General features: G+C 47.8%; 15 non-coding genes across 15 annotated transcripts; all 15 read left to right on the forward strand.

Moving 5' to 3' along the window:
- The first annotated feature begins 1,115 nt into the window (after nucleotides 1–1,115).
- On the forward strand, nucleotides 1,116–1,306 carry LOC142685398 (U2 spliceosomal RNA). Its single transcript, XR_012854882.1, has one exon. It is a non-coding gene; the product is annotated as a U2 spliceosomal RNA (small nuclear RNA).
- Nucleotides 1,307–2,594: 1,288 nt separating this feature from the next.
- LOC142685399 (U2 spliceosomal RNA) lies at nucleotides 2,595–2,785 on the forward strand. Its single transcript, XR_012854883.1, has one exon. It is a non-coding gene; the product is annotated as a U2 spliceosomal RNA (small nuclear RNA).
- Nucleotides 2,786–4,085: 1,300 nt separating this feature from the next.
- Nucleotides 4,086–4,276, forward strand: LOC142685400 (U2 spliceosomal RNA). The gene has a single exon (XR_012854884.1). It is a non-coding gene; the product is annotated as a U2 spliceosomal RNA (small nuclear RNA).
- A 1,268-nt stretch (nucleotides 4,277–5,544) lies between these two features.
- On the forward strand, nucleotides 5,545–5,735 carry LOC142685401 (U2 spliceosomal RNA). Its single transcript, XR_012854885.1, has one exon. It is a non-coding gene; the product is annotated as a U2 spliceosomal RNA (small nuclear RNA).
- A 1,284-nt stretch (nucleotides 5,736–7,019) lies between these two features.
- LOC142685402 (U2 spliceosomal RNA) lies at nucleotides 7,020–7,210 on the forward strand. The gene has a single exon (XR_012854886.1). It is a non-coding gene; the product is annotated as a U2 spliceosomal RNA (small nuclear RNA).
- A 1,280-nt stretch (nucleotides 7,211–8,490) lies between these two features.
- LOC142685403 (U2 spliceosomal RNA) lies at nucleotides 8,491–8,681 on the forward strand. Its single transcript, XR_012854887.1, has one exon. It is a non-coding gene; the product is annotated as a U2 spliceosomal RNA (small nuclear RNA).
- A 1,288-nt stretch (nucleotides 8,682–9,969) lies between these two features.
- LOC142685404 (U2 spliceosomal RNA) lies at nucleotides 9,970–10,160 on the forward strand. The gene has a single exon (XR_012854888.1). It is a non-coding gene; the product is annotated as a U2 spliceosomal RNA (small nuclear RNA).
- A 1,288-nt stretch (nucleotides 10,161–11,448) lies between these two features.
- LOC142685405 (U2 spliceosomal RNA) lies at nucleotides 11,449–11,639 on the forward strand. Its single transcript, XR_012854889.1, has one exon. It is a non-coding gene; the product is annotated as a U2 spliceosomal RNA (small nuclear RNA).
- Nucleotides 11,640–12,924: 1,285 nt separating this feature from the next.
- LOC142685408 (U2 spliceosomal RNA) lies at nucleotides 12,925–13,115 on the forward strand. The gene has a single exon (XR_012854891.1). It is a non-coding gene; the product is annotated as a U2 spliceosomal RNA (small nuclear RNA).
- A 1,288-nt stretch (nucleotides 13,116–14,403) lies between these two features.
- On the forward strand, nucleotides 14,404–14,595 carry LOC142685641 (U2 spliceosomal RNA). The gene has a single exon (XR_012855102.1). It is a non-coding gene; the product is annotated as a U2 spliceosomal RNA (small nuclear RNA).
- Nucleotides 14,596–15,861: 1,266 nt separating this feature from the next.
- On the forward strand, nucleotides 15,862–16,050 carry LOC142685642 (U2 spliceosomal RNA). Its single transcript, XR_012855103.1, has one exon. It is a non-coding gene; the product is annotated as a U2 spliceosomal RNA (small nuclear RNA).
- Nucleotides 16,051–17,342: 1,292 nt separating this feature from the next.
- On the forward strand, nucleotides 17,343–17,533 carry LOC142685409 (U2 spliceosomal RNA). Its single transcript, XR_012854892.1, has one exon. It is a non-coding gene; the product is annotated as a U2 spliceosomal RNA (small nuclear RNA).
- A 1,292-nt stretch (nucleotides 17,534–18,825) lies between these two features.
- Nucleotides 18,826–19,016, forward strand: LOC142685410 (U2 spliceosomal RNA). The gene has a single exon (XR_012854893.1). It is a non-coding gene; the product is annotated as a U2 spliceosomal RNA (small nuclear RNA).
- A 1,276-nt stretch (nucleotides 19,017–20,292) lies between these two features.
- Nucleotides 20,293–20,483, forward strand: LOC142685411 (U2 spliceosomal RNA). Its single transcript, XR_012854894.1, has one exon. It is a non-coding gene; the product is annotated as a U2 spliceosomal RNA (small nuclear RNA).
- A 1,293-nt stretch (nucleotides 20,484–21,776) lies between these two features.
- Nucleotides 21,777–21,967, forward strand: LOC142685412 (U2 spliceosomal RNA). The gene has a single exon (XR_012854895.1). It is a non-coding gene; the product is annotated as a U2 spliceosomal RNA (small nuclear RNA).
- The last annotated feature ends 538 nt before the right edge of the window (nucleotides 21,968–22,505 follow it).

Here is a 22,505-nt window from a genome sequence, read left to right on the forward strand (position 1 = left end):
TGTCGTCTGTGTTTCTGTGTTTCCGGCATTTCACATTGGAACACCTCATTCACCTTCCTTGTCTTCTCTCCGCCCTCCCTTTTAGGTAAGTTAAAGAGCTGCACCTGAGCCAGCCACTGATTGATTGATTGATTGATTGATTGATTGATTGATTGATTGATTGATTGATTGATTGATGCAGCACAACAGTCAAATAGTGGAGTGGAGTAGGGGAACAGCAAACAGCCAATAAAGCAGCCCGCCCGCTCGCCTGCCCGCCACAATGGACCTACCTGTGTACACTAGATGGATGTGATGGAATGTACTGTCGTCCCTACATTTCAAGAAGAAGTAAGAATTGCAGTTGCAACAAAGCCTTGCTTGCCTACAAAGAGAGCAGCAATTTGGATTTGTTACTATGTTACCTAGAAGAATAACAAACTGTGCAAGGATGGAGGTTGTAGGAGCAAGGAGAAGTTGTCTGTAAAGTTGGTGGATGCCTATTTTCCATTTTGCAGTCCCTTGTCTCCCTCTTGTGGCCTCCTGGAGGCAACTAGCTGTGCAAAAAAAAGACAGCCTGGCGGCCGGCTGTTGCAGTGTTGCCCTCTCAGGCAACACTGAGTGACTGACTGAGCCTCACCGTCTTATATAAAGTTCAGACGGAACTTTGCACGTGTCATAGTGGAGCCCTCAGGATTCCAGAGCCAGCTTTCTGACATCATAATGGGGCCTCAGAGATAAAAGCCTGGGCCCAGGCAGTGTTGGTCAGTGCTGCTCAGCAGGCAGCACTGGACTGGACTGGATTACAGCTGATACAAGGTGTGAAGGAACAAGGGGTGGCTGTGGGCATGCACTTGCTGCCGCTGCCAGTGTTTATCTGCATGGCAGCAGGGCATTTGGGCGTTGCCAGGAAGGCGTTTTTATGTAGATTCCTCCTCTTTCAGCACTGCATTGTGGTGCAAGCAAAAGAAGCAAATCCTGTCTGGCTTCCTCTCCGGCCTTTATTCACCTCCCGTGTAGCTGTGAGTGTGTGAGCCTGCAGGGCCCCATGGAATTGCCTAGAAGTAGGCTGAATCGCTGCAAGGGCTGAACAGCAGTATCGGGCAGGCTCGGGCAACGCGCGGCCCGTTCGGGTTATCGCTTCTCGGCCTTTTGGCTAAGATCAAGTGTAGTATCTGTTCTTATCAGTTTAATATCTGATACGTCCCCTATCTGGGGACCATATATTAAATGGATTTTTAGAACAGGGAGATGGAAATAGAGCTTGCTCTGTCCACTCCACGCATTGACCTGGTATTGCAGTATTTCCAGGACCGGTGCACCCTTTCCTTATGTGTTGACTAAAAGCAGATTCCAAAAGTGTTTTTTGTCTTTGCTATTGTTTCTGTCTTTCTGAAGGGATCTCCCCTTTTAATCCCATTATTTCAACACCTGTTGGACAATGCATGAGTGATAATGAGCTCATTGATTAAATGCAATTAATGAATAGATTGCCACCTCTTGTTGTGTGTCGTCTGTGTTTCTGTGTTTCCGGCATTTCACATTGGAACACCTCATTCACCTTCCTTGTCTTCTCTCCGCCCTCCCTTTTAGGTAAGTTAAAGAGCTGCACCTGAGCCAGCCACTGATTGATTGATTGATTGATTGATTGATTGATTGATTGATTGATTGATTGATGCAGCACAACAGTCAAATAGTGGAGTGGAGTAGGGGAACAGCAAACAGCCAATAAAGCAGCCCACCCGCTCGCCTGCCCGCCACAATGGACCTACCTGTGTACACTAGATGGATGTGATGGAATGTACTGTCGTCCCTACATTTCAAGAAGAAGTAAGAATTGCAGTTGCAACAAAGCCTTGCTTGCCTACAAAGAGAGCAGCAATTTGGATTTGTTACTATGTTACCTAGAAGAATAACAAACTGTGCAAGGATGGAGGTTGTAGGAGCAAGGAGAAGTTGTCTGTAAAGTTGGTGGATGCCTATTTTCCATTTTGCAGTCCCTTGTCTCCCTCTTGTGGCCTCCTGGAGGCAACTAGCTGTGCAAAAAAAAGACAGCCTGGCGGCCGGCTGTTGCAGTGTTGCCCTCTCAGGCAACACTGAGTGACTGACTGAGCCTCACCGTCTTATATAAAGTTCAGACGGAACTTTGCACGTGTCATAGTGGAGCCCTCAGGATTCCAGAGCCAGCTTTCTGACATCATAATGGGGCCTCAGAGATAAAAGCCTGGGCCCAGGCAGTGTTGGTCAGTGCTGCTCAGCAGGCAGCACTGGACTGGACTGGATTACAGCTGATACAAGGTGTGAAGGAACAAGGGGTGGCTGTGGGCATGCACTTGCTGCCGCTGCCAGTGTTTATCTGCATGGCAGCAGGGCATTTGGGCGTTGCCAGGAAGGCGTTTTTATGTAGATTCCTCCTCTTTCAGCACTGCATTGTGGTGCAAGCAAAAGAAGCAAATCCTGTCTGGCTTCCTCTCCGGCCTTTATTCACCTCCCGTGTAGCTGTGAGTGTGTGAGCCTGCAGGGCCCCATGGAATTGCCTAGAAGTAGGCTGAATCGCTGCAAGGGCTGAACAGCAGTATCGGGCAGGCTCGGGCAACGCGCGGCCCGTTCGGGTTATCGCTTCTCGGCCTTTTGGCTAAGATCAAGTGTAGTATCTGTTCTTATCAGTTTAATATCTGATACGTCCCCTATCTGGGGACCATATATTAAATGGATTTTTAGAACAGGGAGATGGAAATAGAGCTTGCTCTGTCCACTCCACGCATTGACCTGGTATTGCAGTATTTCCAGGACCGGTGCACCCTTTCCTTATGTGTTGACTAAAAGCAGATTCCAAAAGTGTTTTTTGTCTTTGCTATTGTTTCTGTCTTTCTGAAGGGATCTCCCCTTTTAATCCCATTATTTCAACACCTGTTGGACAATGCATGAGTGATAATGAGCTCATTGATTAAATTCAATTAATGAATAGATTGCCACCTCTTGTTGTGTGTCGTCTGTGTTTCTGTGTTTCCGGCATTTCACATTGGAACACCTCATTCACCTTCCTTGTCTTCTCTCCGCCCTCCCTTTTAGGTAAGTTAAAGAGCTGCACCTGAGCCAGCCACTGATTGATTGATTGATTGATTGATTGATTGATTGATTGATTGATTGATTGATTGATTGATTGATGCAGCACAACAGTCAAATAGTGGAGTGGAGTAGGGGAACAGCAAACAGCCAATAAAGCAGCCCGCCCGCTCGCCTGCCCGCCACAATGGACCTACCTGTGTACACTAGATGGATGTGATGGAATGTACTGTCGTCCCTACATTTCAAGAAGAAGTAAGAATTGCAGTTGCAACAAAGCCTTGCTTGCCTACAAAGAGAGCAGCAATTTGGATTTGTTACTATGTTACCTAGAAGAATAACAAACTGTGCAAGGATGGAGGTTGTAGGAGCAAGGAGAAGTTGTCTGTAAAGTTGGTGGATGCCTATTTTCCATTTTGCAGTCCCTTGTCTCCCTCTTGTGGCCTCCTGGAGGCAACTAGCTGTGCAAAAAAAAGACAGCCTGGCGGCCGGCTGTTGCAATGTTGCCCTCTCAGGCAACACTGAGTGACTGACTGAGCCTCACCGTCTTATATAGAGTTCAGACGGAACTTTGCACGTGTCATAGTGGAGCCCTCAGGATTCCAGAGCCAGCTTTCTGACATCATAATGGGGCCTCAGAGATAAAAGCCTGGGCCCAGGCAGTGTTGGTCAGTGCTGCTCAGCAGGCAGCACTGGACTGGACTGGATTACAGCTGATACAAGGTGTGAAGGAACAAGGGGTGGCTGTGGGCATGCACTTGCTGCCGCTGCCAGTGTTTATCTGCATGGCAGCAGGGCATTTGGGCGTTGCCAGGAAGGCGTTTTTATGTAGATTCCTCCTCTTTCAGCACTGCATTGTGGTGCAAGCAAAAGAAGCAAATCCTGTCTGGCTTCCTCTCCGGCCTTTATTCACCTCCCGTGTAGCTGTGAGTGTGTGAGCCTGCAGGGCCCCATGGAATTGCCTAGAAGTAGGCTGAATCGCTGCAAGGGCTGAACAGCAGTATCGGGCAGGCTCGGGCAACGCGCGGCCCGTTCGGGTTATCGCTTCTCGGCCTTTTGGCTAAGATCAAGTGTAGTATCTGTTCTTATCAGTTTAATATCTGATACGTCCCCTATCTGGGGACCATATATTAAATGGATTTTTAGAACAGGGAGATGGAAATAGAGCTTGCTCTGTCCACTCCACGCATTGACCTGGTATTGCAGTATTTCCAGGACCGGTGCACCCTTTCCTTATGTGTTGACTAAAAGCAGATTCCAAAAGTGTTTTTTGTCTTTGCTATTGTTTCTGTCTTTCTGAAGGGATCTCCCCTTTTAATCCCATTATTTCAACACCTGTTGGACAATGCATGAGTGATAATGAGCTCATTGATTAAATGCAATTAATGAATAGATTGCCACCTCTTGTTGTGTGTCGTCTGTGTTTCTGTGTTTCCGGCATTTCACATTGGAACACCTCATTCACCTTCCTTGTCTTCTCTCCGCCCTCCCTTTTAGGTAAGTTAAAGAGCTGCACCTGAGCCAGCCACTGATTGATTGATTGATTGATTGATTGATTGATGCAGCACAACAGTCAAATAGTGGAGTGGAGTAGGGGAACAGCAAACAGCCAATAAAGCAGCCCGCCCGCTCGCCTGCCCGCCACAATGGACCTACCTGTGTACACTAGATGGATGTGATGGAATGTACTGTCGTCCCTACATTTCAAGAAGAAGTAAGAATTGCAGTTGCAACAAAGCCTTGCTTGCCTACAAAGAGAGCAGCAATTTGGATTTGTTACTATGTTACCTAGAAGAATAACAAACTGTGCAAGGATGGAGGTTGTAGGAGCAAGGAGAAGTTGTCTGTAAAGTTGGTGGATGCCTATTTTCCATTTTGCAGTCCCTTGTCTCCCTCTTGTGGCCTCCTGGAGGCAACTAGCTGTGCAAAAAAAAGACAGCCTGGCGGCCGGCTGTTGCAGTGTTGCCCTCTCAGGCAACACTGAGTGACTGACTGAGCCTCACCGTCTTATATAAAGTTCAGACGGAACTTTGCACGTGTCATAGTGGAGCCCTCAGGATTCCAGAGCCAGCTTTCTGACATCATAATGGGGCCTCAGAGATAAAAGCCTGGGCCCAGGCAGTGTTGGTCAGTGCTGCTCAGCAGGCAGCACTGGACTGGACTGGATTACAGCTGATACAAGGTGTGAAGGAACAAGGGGTGGCTGTGGGCATGCACTTGCTGCCGCTGCCAGTGTTTATCTGCATGGCAGCAGGGCATTTGGGCGTTGCCAGGAAGGCGTTTTTATGTAGATTCCTCCTCTTTCAGCACTGCATTGTGGTGCAAGCAAAAGAAGCAAATCCTGTCTGGCTTCCTCTCCGGCCTTTATTCACCTCCCGTGTAGCTGTGAGTGTGTGAGCCTGCAGGGCCCCATGGAATTGCCTAGAAGTAGGCTGAATCGCTGCAAGGGCTGAACAGCAGTATCGGGCAGGCTCGGGCAACGCGCGGCCCGTTCGGGTTATCGCTTCTCGGCCTTTTGGCTAAGATCAAGTGTAGTATCTGTTCTTATCAGTTTAATATCTGATACGTCCCCTATCTGGGGACCATATATTAAATGGATTTTTAGAACAGGGAGATGGAAATAGAGCTTGCTCTGTCCACTCCACGCATTGACCTGGTATTGCAGTATTTCCAGGACCGGTGCACCCTTTCCTTATGTGTTGACTAAAAGCAGATTCCAAAAGTGTTTTTTGTCTTTGCTATTGTTTCTGTCTTTCTGAAGGGATCTCCCCTTTTAATCCCATTATTTCAACACCTGTTGGACAATGCATGAGTGATAATGAGCTCATTGATTAAATGCAATTAATGAATAGATTGCCACCTCTTGTTGTGTGTCGTCTGTGTTTCTGTGTTTCCGGCATTTCACATTGGAACACCTCATTCACCTTCCTTGTCTTCTCTCCGCCCTCCCTTTTAGGTAAGTTAAAGAGCTGCACCTGAGCCAGCCACTGATTGATTGATTGATTGATTGATTGATTGATTGATTGATTGATTGATGCAGCACAACAGTCAAATAGTGGAGTGGAGTAGGGGAACAGCAAACAGCCAATAAAGCAGCCCGCCCGCTCGCCTGCCCGCCACAATGGACCTACCTGTGTACACTAGATGGATGTGATGGAATGTACTGTCGTCCCTACATTTCAAGAAGAAGTAAGAATTGCAGTTGCAACAAAGCCTTGCTTGCCTACAAAGAGAGCAGCAATTTGGATTTGTTACTATGTTACCTAGAAGAATAACAAACTGTGCAAGGATGGAGGTTGTAGGAGCAAGGAGAAGTTGTCTGTAAAGTTGGTGGATGCCTATTTTCCATTTTGCAGTCCCTTGTCTCCCTCTTGTGGCCTCCTGGAGGCAACTAGCTGTGCAAAAAAAAGACAGCCTGGCGGCCGGCTGTTGCAGTGTTGCCCTCTCAGGCAACACTGAGTGACTGACTGAGCCTCACCGTCTTATATAAAGTTCAGACGGAACTTTGCACGTGTCATAGTGGAGCCCTCAGGATTCCAGAGCCAGCTTTCTGACATCATAATGGGGCCTCAGAGATAAAAGCCTGGGCCCAGGCAGTGTTGGTCAGTGCTGCTCAGCAGGCAGCACTGGACTGGACTGGATTACAGCTGATACAAGGTGTGAAGGAACAAGGGGTGGCTGTGGGCATGCACTTGCTGCCGCTGCCAGTGTTTATCTGCATGGCAGCAGGGCATTTGGGCGTTGCCAGGAAGGCGTTTTTATGTAGATTCCTCCTCTTTCAGCACTGCATTGTGGTGCAAGCAAAAGAAGCAAATCCTGTCTGGCTTCCTCTCCGGCCTTTATTCACCTCCCGTGTAGCTGTGAGTGTGTGAGCCTGCAGGGCCCCATGGAATTGCCTAGAAGTAGGCTGAATCGCTGCAAGGGCTGAACAGCAGTATCGGGCAGGCTCGGGCAACGCGCGGCCCGTTCGGGTTATCGCTTCTCGGCCTTTTGGCTAAGATCAAGTGTAGTATCTGTTCTTATCAGTTTAATATCTGATACGTCCCCTATCTGGGGACCATATATTAAATGGATTTTTAGAACAGGGAGATGGAAATAGAGCTTGCTCTGTCCACTCCACGCATTGACCTGGTATTGCAGTATTTCCAGGACCGGTGCACCCTTTCCTTATGTGTTGACTAAAAGCAGATTCCAAAAGTGTTTTTTGTCTTTGCTATTGTTTCTGTCTTTCTGAAGGGATCTCCCCTTTTAATCCCATTATTTCAACACCTGTTGGACAATGCATGAGTGATAATGAGCTCATTGATTAAATGCAATTAATGAATAGATTGCCACCTCTTGTTGTGTGTCGTCTGTGTTTCTGTGTTTCCGGCATTTCACATTGGAACACCTCATTCACCTTCCTTGTCTTCTCTCCGCCCTCCCTTTTAGGTAAGTTAAAGAGCTGCACCTGAGCCAGCCACTGATTGATTGATTGATTGATTGATTGATTGATTGATTGATTGATGCAGCACAACAGTCAAATAGTGGAGTGGAGTAGGGGAACAGCAAACAGCCAATAAAGCAGCCCGCCCGCTCGCCTGCCCGCCACAATGGACCTACCTGTGTACACTAGATGGATGTGATGGAATGTACTGTCGTCCCTACATTTCAAGAAGAAGTAAGAATTGCAGTTGCAACAAAGCCTTGCTTGCCTACAAAGAGAGCAGCAATTTGGATTTGTTACTATGTTACCTAGAAGAATAACAAACTGTGCAAGGATGGAGGTTGTAGGAGCAAGGAGAAGTTGTCTGTAAAGTTGGTGGATGCCTATTTTCCATTTTGCAGTCCCTTGTCTCCCTCTTGTGGCCTCCTGGAGGCAACTAGCTGTGCAAAAAAAAGACAGCCTGGCGGCCGGCTGTTGCAGTGTTGCCCTCTCAGGCAACACTGAGTGACTGACTGAGCCTCACCGTCTTATATAAAGTTCAGACGGAACTTTGCACGTGTCATAGTGGAGCCCTCAGGATTCCAGAGCCAGCTTTCTGACATCATAATGGGGCCTCAGAGATAAAAGCCTGGGCCCAGGCAGTGTTGGTCAGTGCTGCTCAGCAGGCAGCACTGGACTGGACTGGATTACAGCTGATACAAGGTGTGAAGGAACAAGGGGTGGCTGTGGGCATGCACTTGCTGCCGCTGCCAGTGTTTATCTGCATGGCAGCAGGGCATTTGGGCGTTGCCAGGAAGGCGTTTTTATGTAGATTCCTCCTCTTTCAGCACTGCATTGTGGTGCAAGCAAAAGAAGCAAATCCTGTCTGGCTTCCTCTCCGGCCTTTATTCACCTCCCGTGTAGCTGTGAGTGTGTGAGCCTGCAGGGCCCCATGGAATTGCCTAGAAGTAGGCTGAATCGCTGCAAGGGCTGAACAGCAGTATCGGGCAGGCTCGGGCAACGCGCGGCCCGTTCGGGTTATCGCTTCTCGGCCTTTTGGCTAAGATCAAGTGTAGTATCTGTTCTTATCAGTTTAATATCTGATACGTCCCCTATCTGGGGACCATATATTAAATGGATTTTTAGAACAGGGAGATGGAAATAGAGCTTGCTCTGTCCACTCCACGCATTGACCTGGTATTGCAGTATTTCCAGGACCGGTGCACCCTTTCCTTATGTGTTGACTAAAAGCAGATTCCAAAAGTGTTTTTTGTCTTTGCTATTGTTTCTGTCTTTCTGAAGGGATCTCCCCTTTTAATCCCATTATTTCAACACCTGTTGGACAATGCATGAGTGATAATGAGCTCATTGATTAAATGCAATTAATGAATAGATTGCCACCTCTTGTTGTGTGTCGTCTGTGTTTCTGTGTTTCCGGCATTTCACATTGGAACACCTCATTCACCTTCCTTGTCTTCTCTCCGCCCTCCCTTTTAGGTAAGTTAAAGAGCTGCACCTGAGCCAGCCACTGATTGATTGATTGATTGATTGATTGATTGATTGATTGATTGATTGATTGATGCAGCACAACAGTCAAATAGTGGAGTGGAGTAGGGGAACAGCAAACAGCCAATAAAGCAGCCCGCCCGCTCGCCTGCCCGCCACAATGGACCTACCTGTGTACACTAGATGGATGTGATGGAATGTACTGTCGTCCCTACATTTCAAGAAGAAGTAAGAATTGCAGTTGCAACAAAGCCTTGCTTGCCTACAAAGAGAGCAGCAATTTGGATTTGTTACTATGTTACCTAGAAGAATAACAAACTGTGCAAGGATGGAGGTTGTAGGAGCAAGGAGAAGTTGTCTGTAAAGTTGGTGGATGCCTATTTTCCATTTTGCAGTCCCTTGTCTCCCTCTTGTGGCCTCCTGGAGGCAACTAGCTGTGCAAAAAAAAGACAGCCTGGCGGCCGGCTGTTGCAGTGTTGCCCTCTCAGGCAACACTGAGTGACTGACTGAGCCTCACCGTCTTATATAAAGTTCAGACGGAACTTTGCACGTGTCATAGTGGAGCCCTCAGGATTCCAGAGCCAGCTTTCTGACATCATAATGGGGCCTCAGAGATAAAAGCCTGGGCCCAGGCAGTGTTGGTCAGTGCTGCTCAGCAGGCAGCACTGGACTGGACTGGATTACAGCTGATACAAGGTGTGAAGGAACAAGGGGTGGCTGTGGGCATGCACTTGCTGCCGCTGCCAGTGTTTATCTGCATGGCAGCAGGGCATTTGGGCGTTGCCAGGAAGGCGTTTTTATGTAGATTCCTCCTCTTTCAGCACTGCATTGTGGTGCAAGCAAAAGAAGCAAATCCTGTCTGGCTTCCTCTCCGGCCTTTATTCACCTCCCGTGTAGCTGTGAGTGTGTGAGCCTGCAGGGCCCCATGGAATTGCCTAGAAGTAGGCTGAATCGCTGCAAGGGCTGAACAGCAGTATCGGGCAGGCTCGGGCAACGCGCGGCCCGTTCGGGTTATCGCTTCTCGGCCTTTTGGCTAAGATCAAGTGTAGTATCTGTTCTTATCAGTTTAATATCTGATACGTCCCCTATCTGGGGACCATATATTAAATGGATTTTTAGAACAGGGAGATGGAAATAGAGCTTGCTCTGTCCACTCCACGCATTGACCTGGTATTGCAGTATTTCCAGGACCGGTGCACCCTTTCCTTATGTGTTGACTAAAAGCAGATTCCAAAAGTGTTTTTTGTCTTTGCTATTGTTTCTGTCTTTCTGAAGGGATCTCCCCTTTTAATCCCATTATTTCAACACCTGTTGGACAATGCATGAGTGATAATGAGCTCATTGATTAAATGCAATTAATGAATAGATTGCCACCTCTTGTTGTGTGTCGTCTGTGTTTCTGTGTTTCCGGCATTTCACATTGGAACACCTCATTCACCTTCCTTGTCTTCTCTCCGCCCTCCCTTTTAGGTAAGTTAAAGAGCTGCACCTGAGCCAGCCACTGATTGATTGATTGATTGATTGATTGATTGATTGATTGATTGATTGATTGATGCAGCACAACAGTCAAATAGTGGAGTGGAGTAGGGGAACAGCAAACAGCCAATAAAGCAGCCCGCCCGCTCGCCTGCCCGCCACAATGGACCTACCTGTGTACACTAGATGGATGTGATGGAATGTACTGTCGTCCCTACATTTCAAGAAGAAGTAAGAATTGCAGTTGCAACAAAGCCTTGCTTGCCTACAAAGAGAGCAGCAATTTGGATTTGTTACTATGTTACCTAGAAGAATAACAAACTGTGCAAGGATGGAGGTTGTAGGAGCAAGGAGAAGTTGTCTGTAAAGTTGGTGGATGCCTATTTTCCATTTTGCAGTCCCTTGTCTCCCTCTTGTGGCCTCCTGGAGGCAACTAGCTGTGCAAAAAAAAGACAGCCTGGCGGCCGGCTGTTGCAGTGTTGCCCTCTCAGGCAACACTGAGTGACTGACTGAGCCTCACCGTCTTATATAAAGTTCAGACGGAACTTTGCACGTGTCATAGTGGAGCCCTCAGGATTCCAGAGCCAGCTTTCTGACATCATAATGGGGCCTCAGAGATAAAAGCCTGGGCCCAGGCAGTGTTGGTCAGTGCTGCTCAGCAGGCAGCACTGGACTGGACTGGATTACAGCTGATACAAGGTGTGAAGGAACAAGGGGTGGCTGTGGGCATGCACTTGCTGCCGCTGCCAGTGTTTATCTGCATGGCAGCAGGGCATTTGGGCGTTGCCAGGAAGGCGTTTTTATGTAGATTCCTCCTCTTTCAGCACTGCATTGTGGTGCAAGCAAAAGAAGCAAATCCTGTCTGGCTTCCTCTCCGGCCTTTATTCACCTCCCGTGTAGCTGTGAGTGTGTGAGCCTGCAGGGCCCCATGGAATTGCCTAGAAGTAGGCTGAATCGCTGCAAGGGCTGAACAGCAGTATCGGGCAGGCTCGGGCAACGCGCGGCCCGTTCGGGTTATCGCTTCTCGGCCTTTTGGCTAAGATCAAGTGTAGTATCTGTTCTTATCAGTTTAATATCTGATACGTCCCCTATCTGGGGACCATATATTAAATGGATTTTTAGAACAGGGAGATGGAAATAGAGCTTGCTCTGTCCACTCCACGCATTGACCTGGTATTGCAGTATTTCCAGGACCGGTGCACCCTTTCCTTATGTGTTGACTAAAAGCAGATTCCAAAAGTGTTTTTTGTCTTTGCTATTGTTTCTGTCTTTCTGAAGGGATCTCCCCTTTTAATCCCATTATTTCAACACCTGTTGGACAATGCATGAGTGATAATGAGCTCATTGATTAAATGCAATTAATGAATAGATTGCCACCTCTTGTTGTGTGTCGTCTGTGTTTCTGTGTTTCCGGCATTTCACATTGGAACACCTCATTCACCTTCCTTGTCTTCTCTCCGCCCTCCATTTTAGGTAAGTTAAAGAGCTGCACCTGAGCCAGCCACTGATTGATTGATTGATTGATTGATTGATTGATTGATTGATTGATTGATTGCAGCACAACAGTCAAATAGTGGAGTGGAGTAGGGGAACAGCAAACAGCCAATAAAGCAGCCCGCCCGCTCGCCTGCCCGCCACAATGGACCTACCTGTGTACACTAGATGGATGTGATGGAATGTACTGTCGTCCCTACATTTCAAGAAGAAGTAAGAATTGCAGTTGCAACAAAGCCTTGCTTGCCTACAAAGAGAGCAGCAATTTGGATTTGTTACTATGTTACCTAGAAGAATAACAAACTGTGCAAGGATGGAGGTTGTAGGAGCAAGGAGAAGTTGTCTGTAAAGTTGGTGGATGCCTATTTTCCATTTTGCAGTCCCTTGTCTCCCTCTTGTGGCCTCCTGGAGGCAACTAGCTGTGCAAAAAAAAGACAGCCTGGCGGCCGGCTGTTGCAGTGTTGCCCTCTCAGGCAACACTGAGTGACTGACTGAGCCTCACCGTCTTATATAAAGTTCAGACGGAACTTTGCACGTGTCATAGTGGAGCCCTCAGGATTCCAGAGCCAGCTTTCTGACATCATAATGGGGCCTCAGAGATAAAAGCCTGGGCCCAGGCAGTGTTGGTCAGTGCTGCTCAGCAGGCAGCACTGGACTGGACTGGATTACAGCTGATACAAGGTGTGAAGGAACAAGGGGTGGCTGTGGGCATGCACTTGCTGCCGCTGCCAGTGTTTATCTGCATGGCAGCAGGGCATTTGGGCGTTGCCAGGAAGGCGTTTTTATGTAGATTCCTCCTCTTTCAGCACTGCATTGTGGTGCAAGCAAAAGAAGCAAATCCTGTCTGGCTTCCTCTCCGGCCTTTATTCACCTCCCGTGTAGCTGTGAGTGTGTGAGCCTGCAGGGCCCCATGGAATTGCCTAGAAGTAGGCTGAATCGCTGCAAGGGCTGAACAGCAGTATCGGGCAGGCTCGGGCAACGCGCGGCCCGTTCGGGTTATCGCTTCTCGGCCTTTTGGCTAAGATCAAGTGTAGTATCTGTTCTTATCAGTTTAATATCTGATACGTCCCCTATCTGGGGACCATATATTAAATGGATTTTTAGAACAGGGAGATGGAAATAGAGCTTGCTCTGTCCACTCCACGCATTGACCTGGTATTGCAGTATTTCCAGGACCGGTGCACCCTTTCCTTATGTGTTGACTAAAAGCAGATTCCAAAAGTGTTTTTTGTCTTTGCTATTGTTTCTGTCTTTCTGAAGGGATCTCCCCTTTTAATCCCATTATTTCAACACCTGTTGGACAATGCATGAGTGATAATGAGCTCATTGATTAAATGCAATTAATGAATAGATTGCCACCTCTTGTTGTGTGTCGTCTGTGTTTCTGTGTTTCCGGCATTTCACATTGGAACACCTCATTCACCTTCCTTGTCTTCTCTCCGCCCTCCCTTTTAGGTAAGTTAAAGAGCTGCACCTGAGCCAGCCACTGATTGATTGATTGATTGATTGATTGATTGATTGATTGATTGATTGATTGATGCAGCACAACAGTCAAATAGTGGAGTGGAGTAGGGGAACAGCAAACAGCCAATAAAGCAGCCCGCCCGCTCGCCTGCCCGCCACAATGGACCTACCTGTGTACACTAGATGGATGTGATGGAATGTACTGTCGTCCCTACATTTCAAGAAGAAGTAAGAATTGCAGTTGCAACAAAGCCTTGCTTGCCTACAAAGAGAGCAGCAATTTGGATTTGTTACTATGTTACCTAGAAGAATAACAAACTGTGCAAGGATGGAGGTTGTAGGAGCAAGGAGAAGTTGTCTGTAAAGTTGGTGGATGCCTATTTTCCATTTTGCAGTCCCTTGTCTCCCTCTTGTGGCCTCCTGGAGGCAACTAGCTGTGCAAAAAAAAGACAGCCTGGCGGCCGGCTGTTGCAGTGTTGCCCTCTCAGGCAACACTGAGTGACTGACTGAGCCTCACCGTCTTATATAAAGTTCAGACGGAACTTTGCACGTGTCATAGTGGAGCCCTCAGGATTCCAGAGCCAGCTTTCTGACATCATAATGGGGCCTCAGAGATAAAAGCCTGGGCCCAGGCAGTGTTGGTCAGTGCTGCTCAGCAGGCAGCACTGGACTGGACTGGATTACAGCTGATACAAGGTGTGAAGGAACAAGGGGTGGCTGTGGGCATGCACTTGCTGCCGCTGCCAGTGTTTATCTGCATGGCAGCAGGGCATTTGGGCGTTGCCAGGAAGGCGTTTTTATGTAGATTCCTCCTCTTTCAGCACTGCATTGTGGTGCAAGCAAAAGAAGCAAATCCTGTCTGGCTTCCTCTCCGGCCTTTATTCACCTCCCGTGTAGCTGTGAGTGTGTGAGCCTGCAGGGCCCCATGGAATTGCCTAGAAGTAGGCTGAATCGCTGCAAGGGCTGAACAGCAGTATCGGGCAGGCTCGGGCAACGCGCGGCCCGTTCGGGTTATCGCTTCTCTCGGCCTTTTGGCTAAGATCAAGTGTAGTATCTGTTCTTATCAGTTTAATATCTGATACGTCCCCTATCTGGGGACCATATATTAAATGGATTTTTAGAACAGGGAGATGGAATAGAGCTTGCTCTGTCCACTCCACGCATTGACCTGGTATTGCAGTATTTCCAGGACCGGTGCACCCTTTCCTTATGTGTTGACTAAAAGCAGATTCCAAAAGTGTTTTTTGTCTTTGCTATTGTTTCTGTCTTTCTGAAGGGATCTCCCCTTTTAATCCCATTATTTCAACACATGTTGGACAATGCATGAGTGATAATGAGCTCTTGATTAAAGCAATTAATGAATAGATTGCCACCTCTTTGTGTGTGTCGTCTGTGTTTCTTGTTTCCGGCATTTCACATTGGAACACCTCATTCACCTTCCTTGTCTTTCTCCGCCCTCCTTTTAGGTAAGTTAAAGAGCTGCACCTGAAGCCAGCCACTGATTGATTGATTTATTGATTGATTGATTTATTGATTGAATGCAGCACAACAGTCAAATAGTGGAGTGGAGTAGGGGAACAGCAAACAGCCAATAAAGCAGCCCGCCCGCCTCGCCTGCCGCCACAATGGACCTACCTGTGTACACTAGATGGATGTGATGGATGTACTGTCGTCCCTACATTTCAAGAAGTAAGAATTGCAGTTGCAACAAAGCCTTGCTTGCCTACAAAGAGAGCAGCAATTTGGATTTGTTACTATGTTACCTAGAAGAATAACAAACTGTGCAAGGATGGAGGGTTGTAGAGCAAGGAGAAGTTGTCTGTAAGTTGGTGGATGCCTATTTCCATTTTGCAGTCCCTTGTCTCCCTCTTGTGGCCTCCTGGAGGCAACTAGCTGTGCAAAAAAAAGACAGCCTGGCGGCCGGCTGTTGCAGTGTTGCCCTCTCAGGCAAACACTGAGTGACTGACTGAGCCTCACCGTCTTATATAAAGTTCAGACGGAACTTTGCACGTGTCATAGTGGAGCCTCAGGATTCCAGAGCCAGCTTTCTGACATCATAATGGGGCCTCAGAGATAAAAGCCTGGGCCCAGGCAGTGTTGTTCAGTGCTGCTCAGCAGGCAGCACTGGGACTGGACTGGATTACAGCTGATACAAGGTGTGAAGGAACAAGGGGTGGCTGTGGGCATGCACTTGCTGCCGCTGCCAGTGTTTATCTGCATGGCAGCAGGGCATTTGGGCGTTGCCAGGAAGGCGTTTTTATGTAGATTCCTCCTCTTTCAGCACTGCATTGTGGTGCAAGCAAAAGAAGCAAATCCTGTCTGGCTTCCTCTCCGGCCTTTATTCACCTCCCGTGTAGCTGTGAGTGTGTGAGCCTGCAGGGCCCCATGGAATTGCCTAGAAGTAGGCTGAATCGCTGCAAGGCTGAACAGCAGTATCGGGCAGGCTCGGGCAACGCGCGGCCCGTCGGGTTATCGCTTCTCGGCCTTTTGGCTAAGATCAAGTGTAGTATCTGTTCTTATCAGTTTAATATCTGATACGTCCCCTATCTGGGGACCATATATTAAATGATTTTAGAACAGGGAGATGGAAATAGAGCTTGCTCTGTCCACTCCACGCATTGACCTGGTATTGCAGTATTTCCAGGACCGGTGCACCCTTTCCTTATGTGTTGACTAAAAGCAGATTCCAAAAGTGTTTTTTGTCTTTGCTATTGTCTCTGTCTTTCTGAAGGGATCTCCCCTTTTAATCCCATTATTTCAACACCTGTTGGACAATGCATGAGTGATAATGAGCTCATTGATTAAATGCAATTAATGAATAGATTGCCACCTCTTGTTGTGTGTCGTCTGTGTTTCTGTGTTTCCGGCATTTCACATTGGAACACCTCATTCACCTTCCTTGTCTTCTCTCCGCCCTCCCTTTTAGGTAAGTTAAAGAGCTGCACCTGAGCCAGCCACTGATTGATTGATTGATTGATTGATTGATTGATTGATTGATTGATTGATTGATTGATGCAGCACAACAGTCAAATAGTGGAGTGGAGTAGGGGAACAGCAAACAGCCAATAAAGCAGCCCGCCCGCTCGCCTGCCCGCCACAATGGACCTACCTGTGTACACTAGATGGATGTGATGGAATGTACTGTCGTCCCTACATTTCAAGAAGAAGTAAGAATTGCAGTTGCAACAAAGCCTTGCTTGCCTACAAAGAGAGCAGCAATTTGGATTTGTTACTATGTTACCTAGAAGAATAACAAACTGTGCAAGGATGGAGGTTGTAGGAGCAAGGAGAAGTTGTCTGTAAAGTTGGTGGATGCCTATTTTCCATTTTGCAGTCCCTTGTCTCCCTCTTGTGGCCTCCTGGAGGCAACTAGCTGTGCAAAAAAAAGACAGCCTGGCGGCCGGCTGTTGCAGTGTTGCCCTCTCAGGCAACACTGAGTGACTGACTGAGCCTCACCGTCTTATATAAAGTTCAGACGGAACTTTGCACGTGTCATAGTGGAGCCCTCAGGATTCCAGAGCCAGCTTTCTGACATCATAATGGGGCCTCAGAGATAAAAGCCTGGGCCCAGGCAGTGTTGGTCAGTGCTGCTCAGCAGGCAGCACTGGACTGGACTGGATTACAGCTGATACAAGGTGTGAAGGAACAAGGGGTGGCTGTGGGCATGCACTTGCTGCCGCTGCCAGTGTTTATCTGCATGGCAGCAGGGCATTTGGGCGTTGCCAGGAAGGCGTTTTTATGTAGATTCCTCCTCTTTCAGCACTGCATTGTGGTGCAAGCAAAAGAAGCAAATCCTGTCTGGCTTCCTCTCCGGCCTTTATTCACCTCCCGTGTAGCTGTGAGTGTGTGAGCCTGCAGGGCCCCATGGAATTGCCTAGAAGTAGGCTGAATCGCTGCAAGGGCTGAACAGCAGTATCGGGCAGGCTCGGGCAACGCGCGGCCCGTTCGGGTTATCGCTTCTCGGCCTTTTGGCTAAGATCAAGTGTAGTATCTGTTCTTATCAGTTTAATATCTGATACGTCCCCTATCTGGGGACCATATATTAAATGGATTTTTAGAACAGGGAGATGGAAATAGAGCTTGCTCTGTCCACTCCACGCATTGACCTGGTATTGCAGTATTTCCAGGACCGGTGCACCCTTTCCTTATGTGTTGACTAAAAGCAGATTCCAAAAGTGTTTTTTGTCTTTGCTATTGTTTCTGTCTTTCTGAAGGGATCTCCCCTTTTAATCCCATTATTTCAACACCTGTTGGACAATGCATGAGTGATAATGAGCTCATTGATTAAATGCAATTAATGAATAGATTGCCACCTCTTGTTGTGTGTCGTCTGTGTTTCTGTGTTTCCGGCATTTCACATTGGAACACCTCATTCACCTTCCTTGTCTTCTCTCCGCCCTCCCTTTTAGGTAAGTTAAAGAGCTGCACCTGAGCCAGCCACTGATTGATTGATTGATTGATTGATTGATTGATTGATTGATTGATTGATTGATTGATGCAGCACAACAGTCAAATAGTGGAGTGGAGTAGGGGAACAGCAAACAGCCAATAAAGCAGCCCACCCGCTCGCCTGCCCGCCACAATGGACCTACCTGTGTACACTAGATGGATGTGATGGAATGTACTGTCGTCCCTACATTTCAAGAAGAAGTAAGAATTGCAGTTGCAACAAAGCCTTGCTTGCCTACAAAGAGAGCAGCAATTTGGATTTGTTACTATGTTACCTAGAAGAATAACAAACTGTGCAAGGATGGAGGTTGTAGGAGCAAGGAGAAGTTGTCTGTAAAGTTGGTGGATGCCTATTTTCCATTTTGCAGTCCCTTGTCTCCCTCTTGTGGCCTCCTGGAGGCAACTAGCTGTGCAAAAAAAAGACAGCCTGGCGGCCGGCTGTTGCAGTGTTGCCCTCTCAGGCAACACTGAGTGACTGACTGAGCCTCACCGTCTTATATAAAGTTCAGACGGAACTTTGCACGTGTCATAGTGGAGCCCTCAGGATTCCAGAGCCAGCTTTCTGACATCATAATGGGGCCTCAGAGATAAAAGCCTGGGCCCAGGCAGTGTTGGTCAGTGCTGCTCAGCAGGCAGCACTGGACTGGACTGGATTACAGCTGATACAAGGTGTGAAGGAACAAGGGGTGGCTGTGGGCATGCACTTGCTGCCGCTGCCAGTGTTTATCTGCATGGCAGCAGGGCATTTGGGCGTTGCCAGGAAGGCGTTTTTATGTAGATTCCTCCTCTTTCAGCACTGCATTGTGGTGCAAGCAAAAGAAGCAAATCCTGTCTGGCTTCCTCTCCGGCCTTTATTCACCTCCCGTGTAGCTGTGAGTGTGTGAGCCTGCAGGGCCCCATGGAATTGCCTAGAAGTAGGCTGAATCGCTGCAAGGGCTGAACAGCAGTATCGGGCAGGCTCGGGCAACGCGCGGCCCGTTCGGGTTATCGCTTCTCGGCCTTTTGGCTAAGATCAAGTGTAGTATCTGTTCTTATCAGTTTAATATCTGATACGTCCCCTATCTGGGGACCATATATTAAATGGATTTTTAGAACAGGGAGATGGAAATAGAGCTTGCTCTGTCCACTCCACGCATTGACCTGGTATTGCAGTATTTCCAGGACCGGTGCACCCTTTCCTTATGTGTTGACTAAAAGCAGATTCCAAAAGTGTTTTTTGTCTTTGCTATTGTTTCTGTCTTTCTGAAGGGATCTCCCCTTTTAATCCCATTATTTCAACACCTGTTGGACAATGCATGAGTGATAATGAGCTCATTGATTAAATGCAATTAATGAATAGATTGCCACCTCTTGTTGTGTGTCGTCTGTGTTTCTGTGTTTCCGGCATTTCACATTGGAACACCTCATTCACCTTCCTTGTCTTCTCTCCGCCCTCCCTTTTAGGTAAGTTAAAGAGCTGCACCTGAGCCAGCCACTGATTGATTGATTGATTGATTGATTGATTGATTGATTGATGCAGCACAACAGTCAAATAGTGGAGTGGAGTAGGGGAACAGCAAACAGCCAATAAAGCAGCCCGCCCGCTCGCCTGCCCGCCACAATGGACCTACCTGTGTACACTAGATGGATGTGATGGAATGTACTGTCGTCCCTACATTTCAAGAAGAAGTAAGAATTGCAGTTGCAACAAAGCCTTGCTTGCCTACAAAGAGAGCAGCAATTTGGATTTGTTACTATGTTACCTAGAAGAATAACAAACTGTGCAAGGATGGAGGTTGTAGGAGCAAGGAGAAGTTGTCTGTAAAGTTGGTGGATGCCTATTTTCCATTTTGCAGTCCCTTGTCTCCCTCTTGTGGCCTCCTGGAGGCAACTAGCTGTGCAAAAAAAAGACAGCCTGGCGGCCGGCTGTTGCAGTGTTGCCCTCTCAGGCAACACTGAGTGACTGACTGAGCCTCACCGTCTTATATAAAGTTCAGACGGAACTTTGCACGTGTCATAGTGGAGCCCTCAGGATTCCAGAGCCAGCTTTCTGACATCATAATGGGGCCTCAGAGATAAAAGCCTGGGCCCAGGCAGTGTTGGTCAGTGCTGCTCAGCAGGCAGCACTGGACTGGACTGGATTACAGCTGATACAAGGTGTGAAGGAACAAGGGGTGGCTGTGGGCATGCACTTGCTGCCGCTGCCAGTGTTTATCTGCATGGCAGCAGGGCATTTGGGCGTTGCCAGGAAGGCGTTTTTATGTAGATTCCTCCTCTTTCAGCACTGCATTGTGGTGCAAGCAAAAGAAGCAAATCCTGTCTGGCTTCCTCTCCGGCCTTTATTCACCTCCCGTGTAGCTGTGAGTGTGTGAGCCTGCAGGGCCCCATGGAATTGCCTAGAAGTAGGCTGAATCGCTGCAAGGGCTGAACAGCAGTATCGGGCAGGCTCGGGCAACGCGCGGCCCGTTCGGGTTATCGCTTCTCGGCCTTTTGGCTAAGATCAAGTGTAGTATCTGTTCTTATCAGTTTAATATCTGATACGTCCCCTATCTGGGGACCATATATTAAATGGATTTTTAGAACAGGGAGATGGAAATAGAGCTTGCTCTGTCCACTCCACGCATTGACCTGGTATTGCAGTATTTCCAGGACCGGTGCACCCTTTCCTTATGTGTTGACTAAAAGCAGATTCCAAAAGTGTTTTTTGTCTTTGCTATTGTTTCTGTCTTTCTGAAGGGATCTCCCCTTTTAATCCCATTATTTCAACACCTGTTGGACAATGCATGAGTGATAATGAGCTCATTGATTAAATGCAATTAATGAATAGATTGCCACCTCTTGTTGTGTGTCGTCTGTGTTTCTGTGTTTCCGGCATTTCACATTGGAACACCTCATTCACCTTCCTTGTCTTCTCTCCGCCCTCCCTTTTAGGTAAGTTAAAGAGCTGCACCTGAGCCAGCCACTGATTTGATTGATTGATTGATTGATTGATTGATTGATTGATTGATTGATTGATTGATGCAGCACAACAGTCAAATAGTGGAGTGGAGTAGGGGAACAGCAAACAGCCAATAAAGCAGCCCGCCCGCTCGCCTGCCCGCCACAATGGACCTACCTGTGTACACTAGATGGATGTGATGGAATGTACTGTCGTCCCTACATTTCAAGAAGAAGTAAGAATTGCAGTTGCAACAAAGCCTTGCTTGCCTACAAAGAGAGCAGCAATTTGGATTTGTTACTATGTTACCTAGAAGAATAACAAACTGTGCAAGGATGGAGGTTGTAGGAGCAAGGAGAAGTTGTCTGTAAAGTTGGTGGATGCCTATTTTCCATTTTGCAGTCCCTTGTCTCCCTCTTGTGGCCTCCTGGAGGCAACTAGCTGTGCAAAAAAAAGACAGCCTGGCGGCCGGCTGTTGCAGTGTTGCCCTCTCAGGCAACACTGAGTGACTGACTGAGCCTCACCGTCTTATATAAAGTTCAGACGGAACTTTGCACGTGTCATAGTGGAGCCCTCAGGATTCCAGAGCCAGCTTTCTGACATCATAATGGGGCCTCAGAGATAAAAGCCTGGGCCCAGGCAGTGTTGGTCAGTGCTGCTCAGCAGGCAGCACTGGACTGGACTGGATTACAGCTGATACAAGGTGTGAAGGAACAAGGGGTGGCTGTGGGCATGCACTTGCTGCCGCTGCCAGTGTTTATCTGCATGGCAGCAGGGCATTTGGGCGTTGCCAGGAAGGCGTTTTTATGTAGATTCCTCCTCTTTCAGCACTGCATTGTGGTGCAAGCAAAAGAAGCAAATCCTGTCTGGCTTCCTCTCCGGCCTTTATTCACCTCCCGTGTAGCTGTGAGTGTGTGAGCCTGCAGGGCCCCATGGAATTGCCTAGAAGTAGGCTGAATCGCTGCAAGGGCTGAACAGCAGTATCGGGCAGGCTCGGGCAACGCGCGGCCCGTTCGGGTTATCGCTTCTCGGCCTTTTGGCTAAGATCAAGTGTAGTATCTGTTCTTATCAGTTTAATATCTGATACGTCCCCTATCTGGGGACCATATATTAAATGGATTTTTAGAACAGGGAGATGGAAATAGAGCTTGCTCTGTCCACTCCACGCATTGACCTGGTATTGCAGTATTTCCAGGACCGGTGCACCCTTTCCTTATGTGTTGACTAAAAGCAGATTCCAAAAGTGTTTTTTGTCTTTGCTATTGTTTCTGTCTTTCTGAAGGGATCTCCCCTTTTAATCCCATTATTTCAACACCTGTTGGACAATGCATGAGTGATAATGAGCTCATTGATTAAATGCAATTAATGAATAGATTGCCACCTCTTGTTGTGTGTCGTCTGTGTTTCTGTGTTTCCGGCATTTCACATTGGAACACCTCATTCACCTTCCTTGTCTTCTCTCCGCCCTCCCTTTTAGGTAAGTTAAAGAGCTGCACCTGAGCCAGCCACTGATTGATTGATTGATTGATTGATTGATTGATTGATTGATTGATGCAGCACAACAGTCAAATAGTGGAGTGGAGTAGGGGAACAGCAAACAGCCAATAAAGCAGCCCACCCGCTCGCCTGCCCGCCACAATGGACCTACCTGTGTACACTAGATGGATGTGATGGAATGTACTGTCGTCCCTACATTTCAAGAAGAAGTAAGAATTGCAGTTGCAACAAAGCCTTGCTTGCCTACAAAGA

The sequence above is a fragment of the Rhinoderma darwinii genome (genome assembly GCF_050947455.1).
Source record: "Rhinoderma darwinii isolate aRhiDar2 chromosome 5 unlocalized genomic scaffold, aRhiDar2.hap1 SUPER_5_unloc_14, whole genome shotgun sequence".
NCBI lineage: Eukaryota > Metazoa > Chordata > Amphibia > Anura > Rhinodermatidae > Rhinoderma > Rhinoderma darwinii.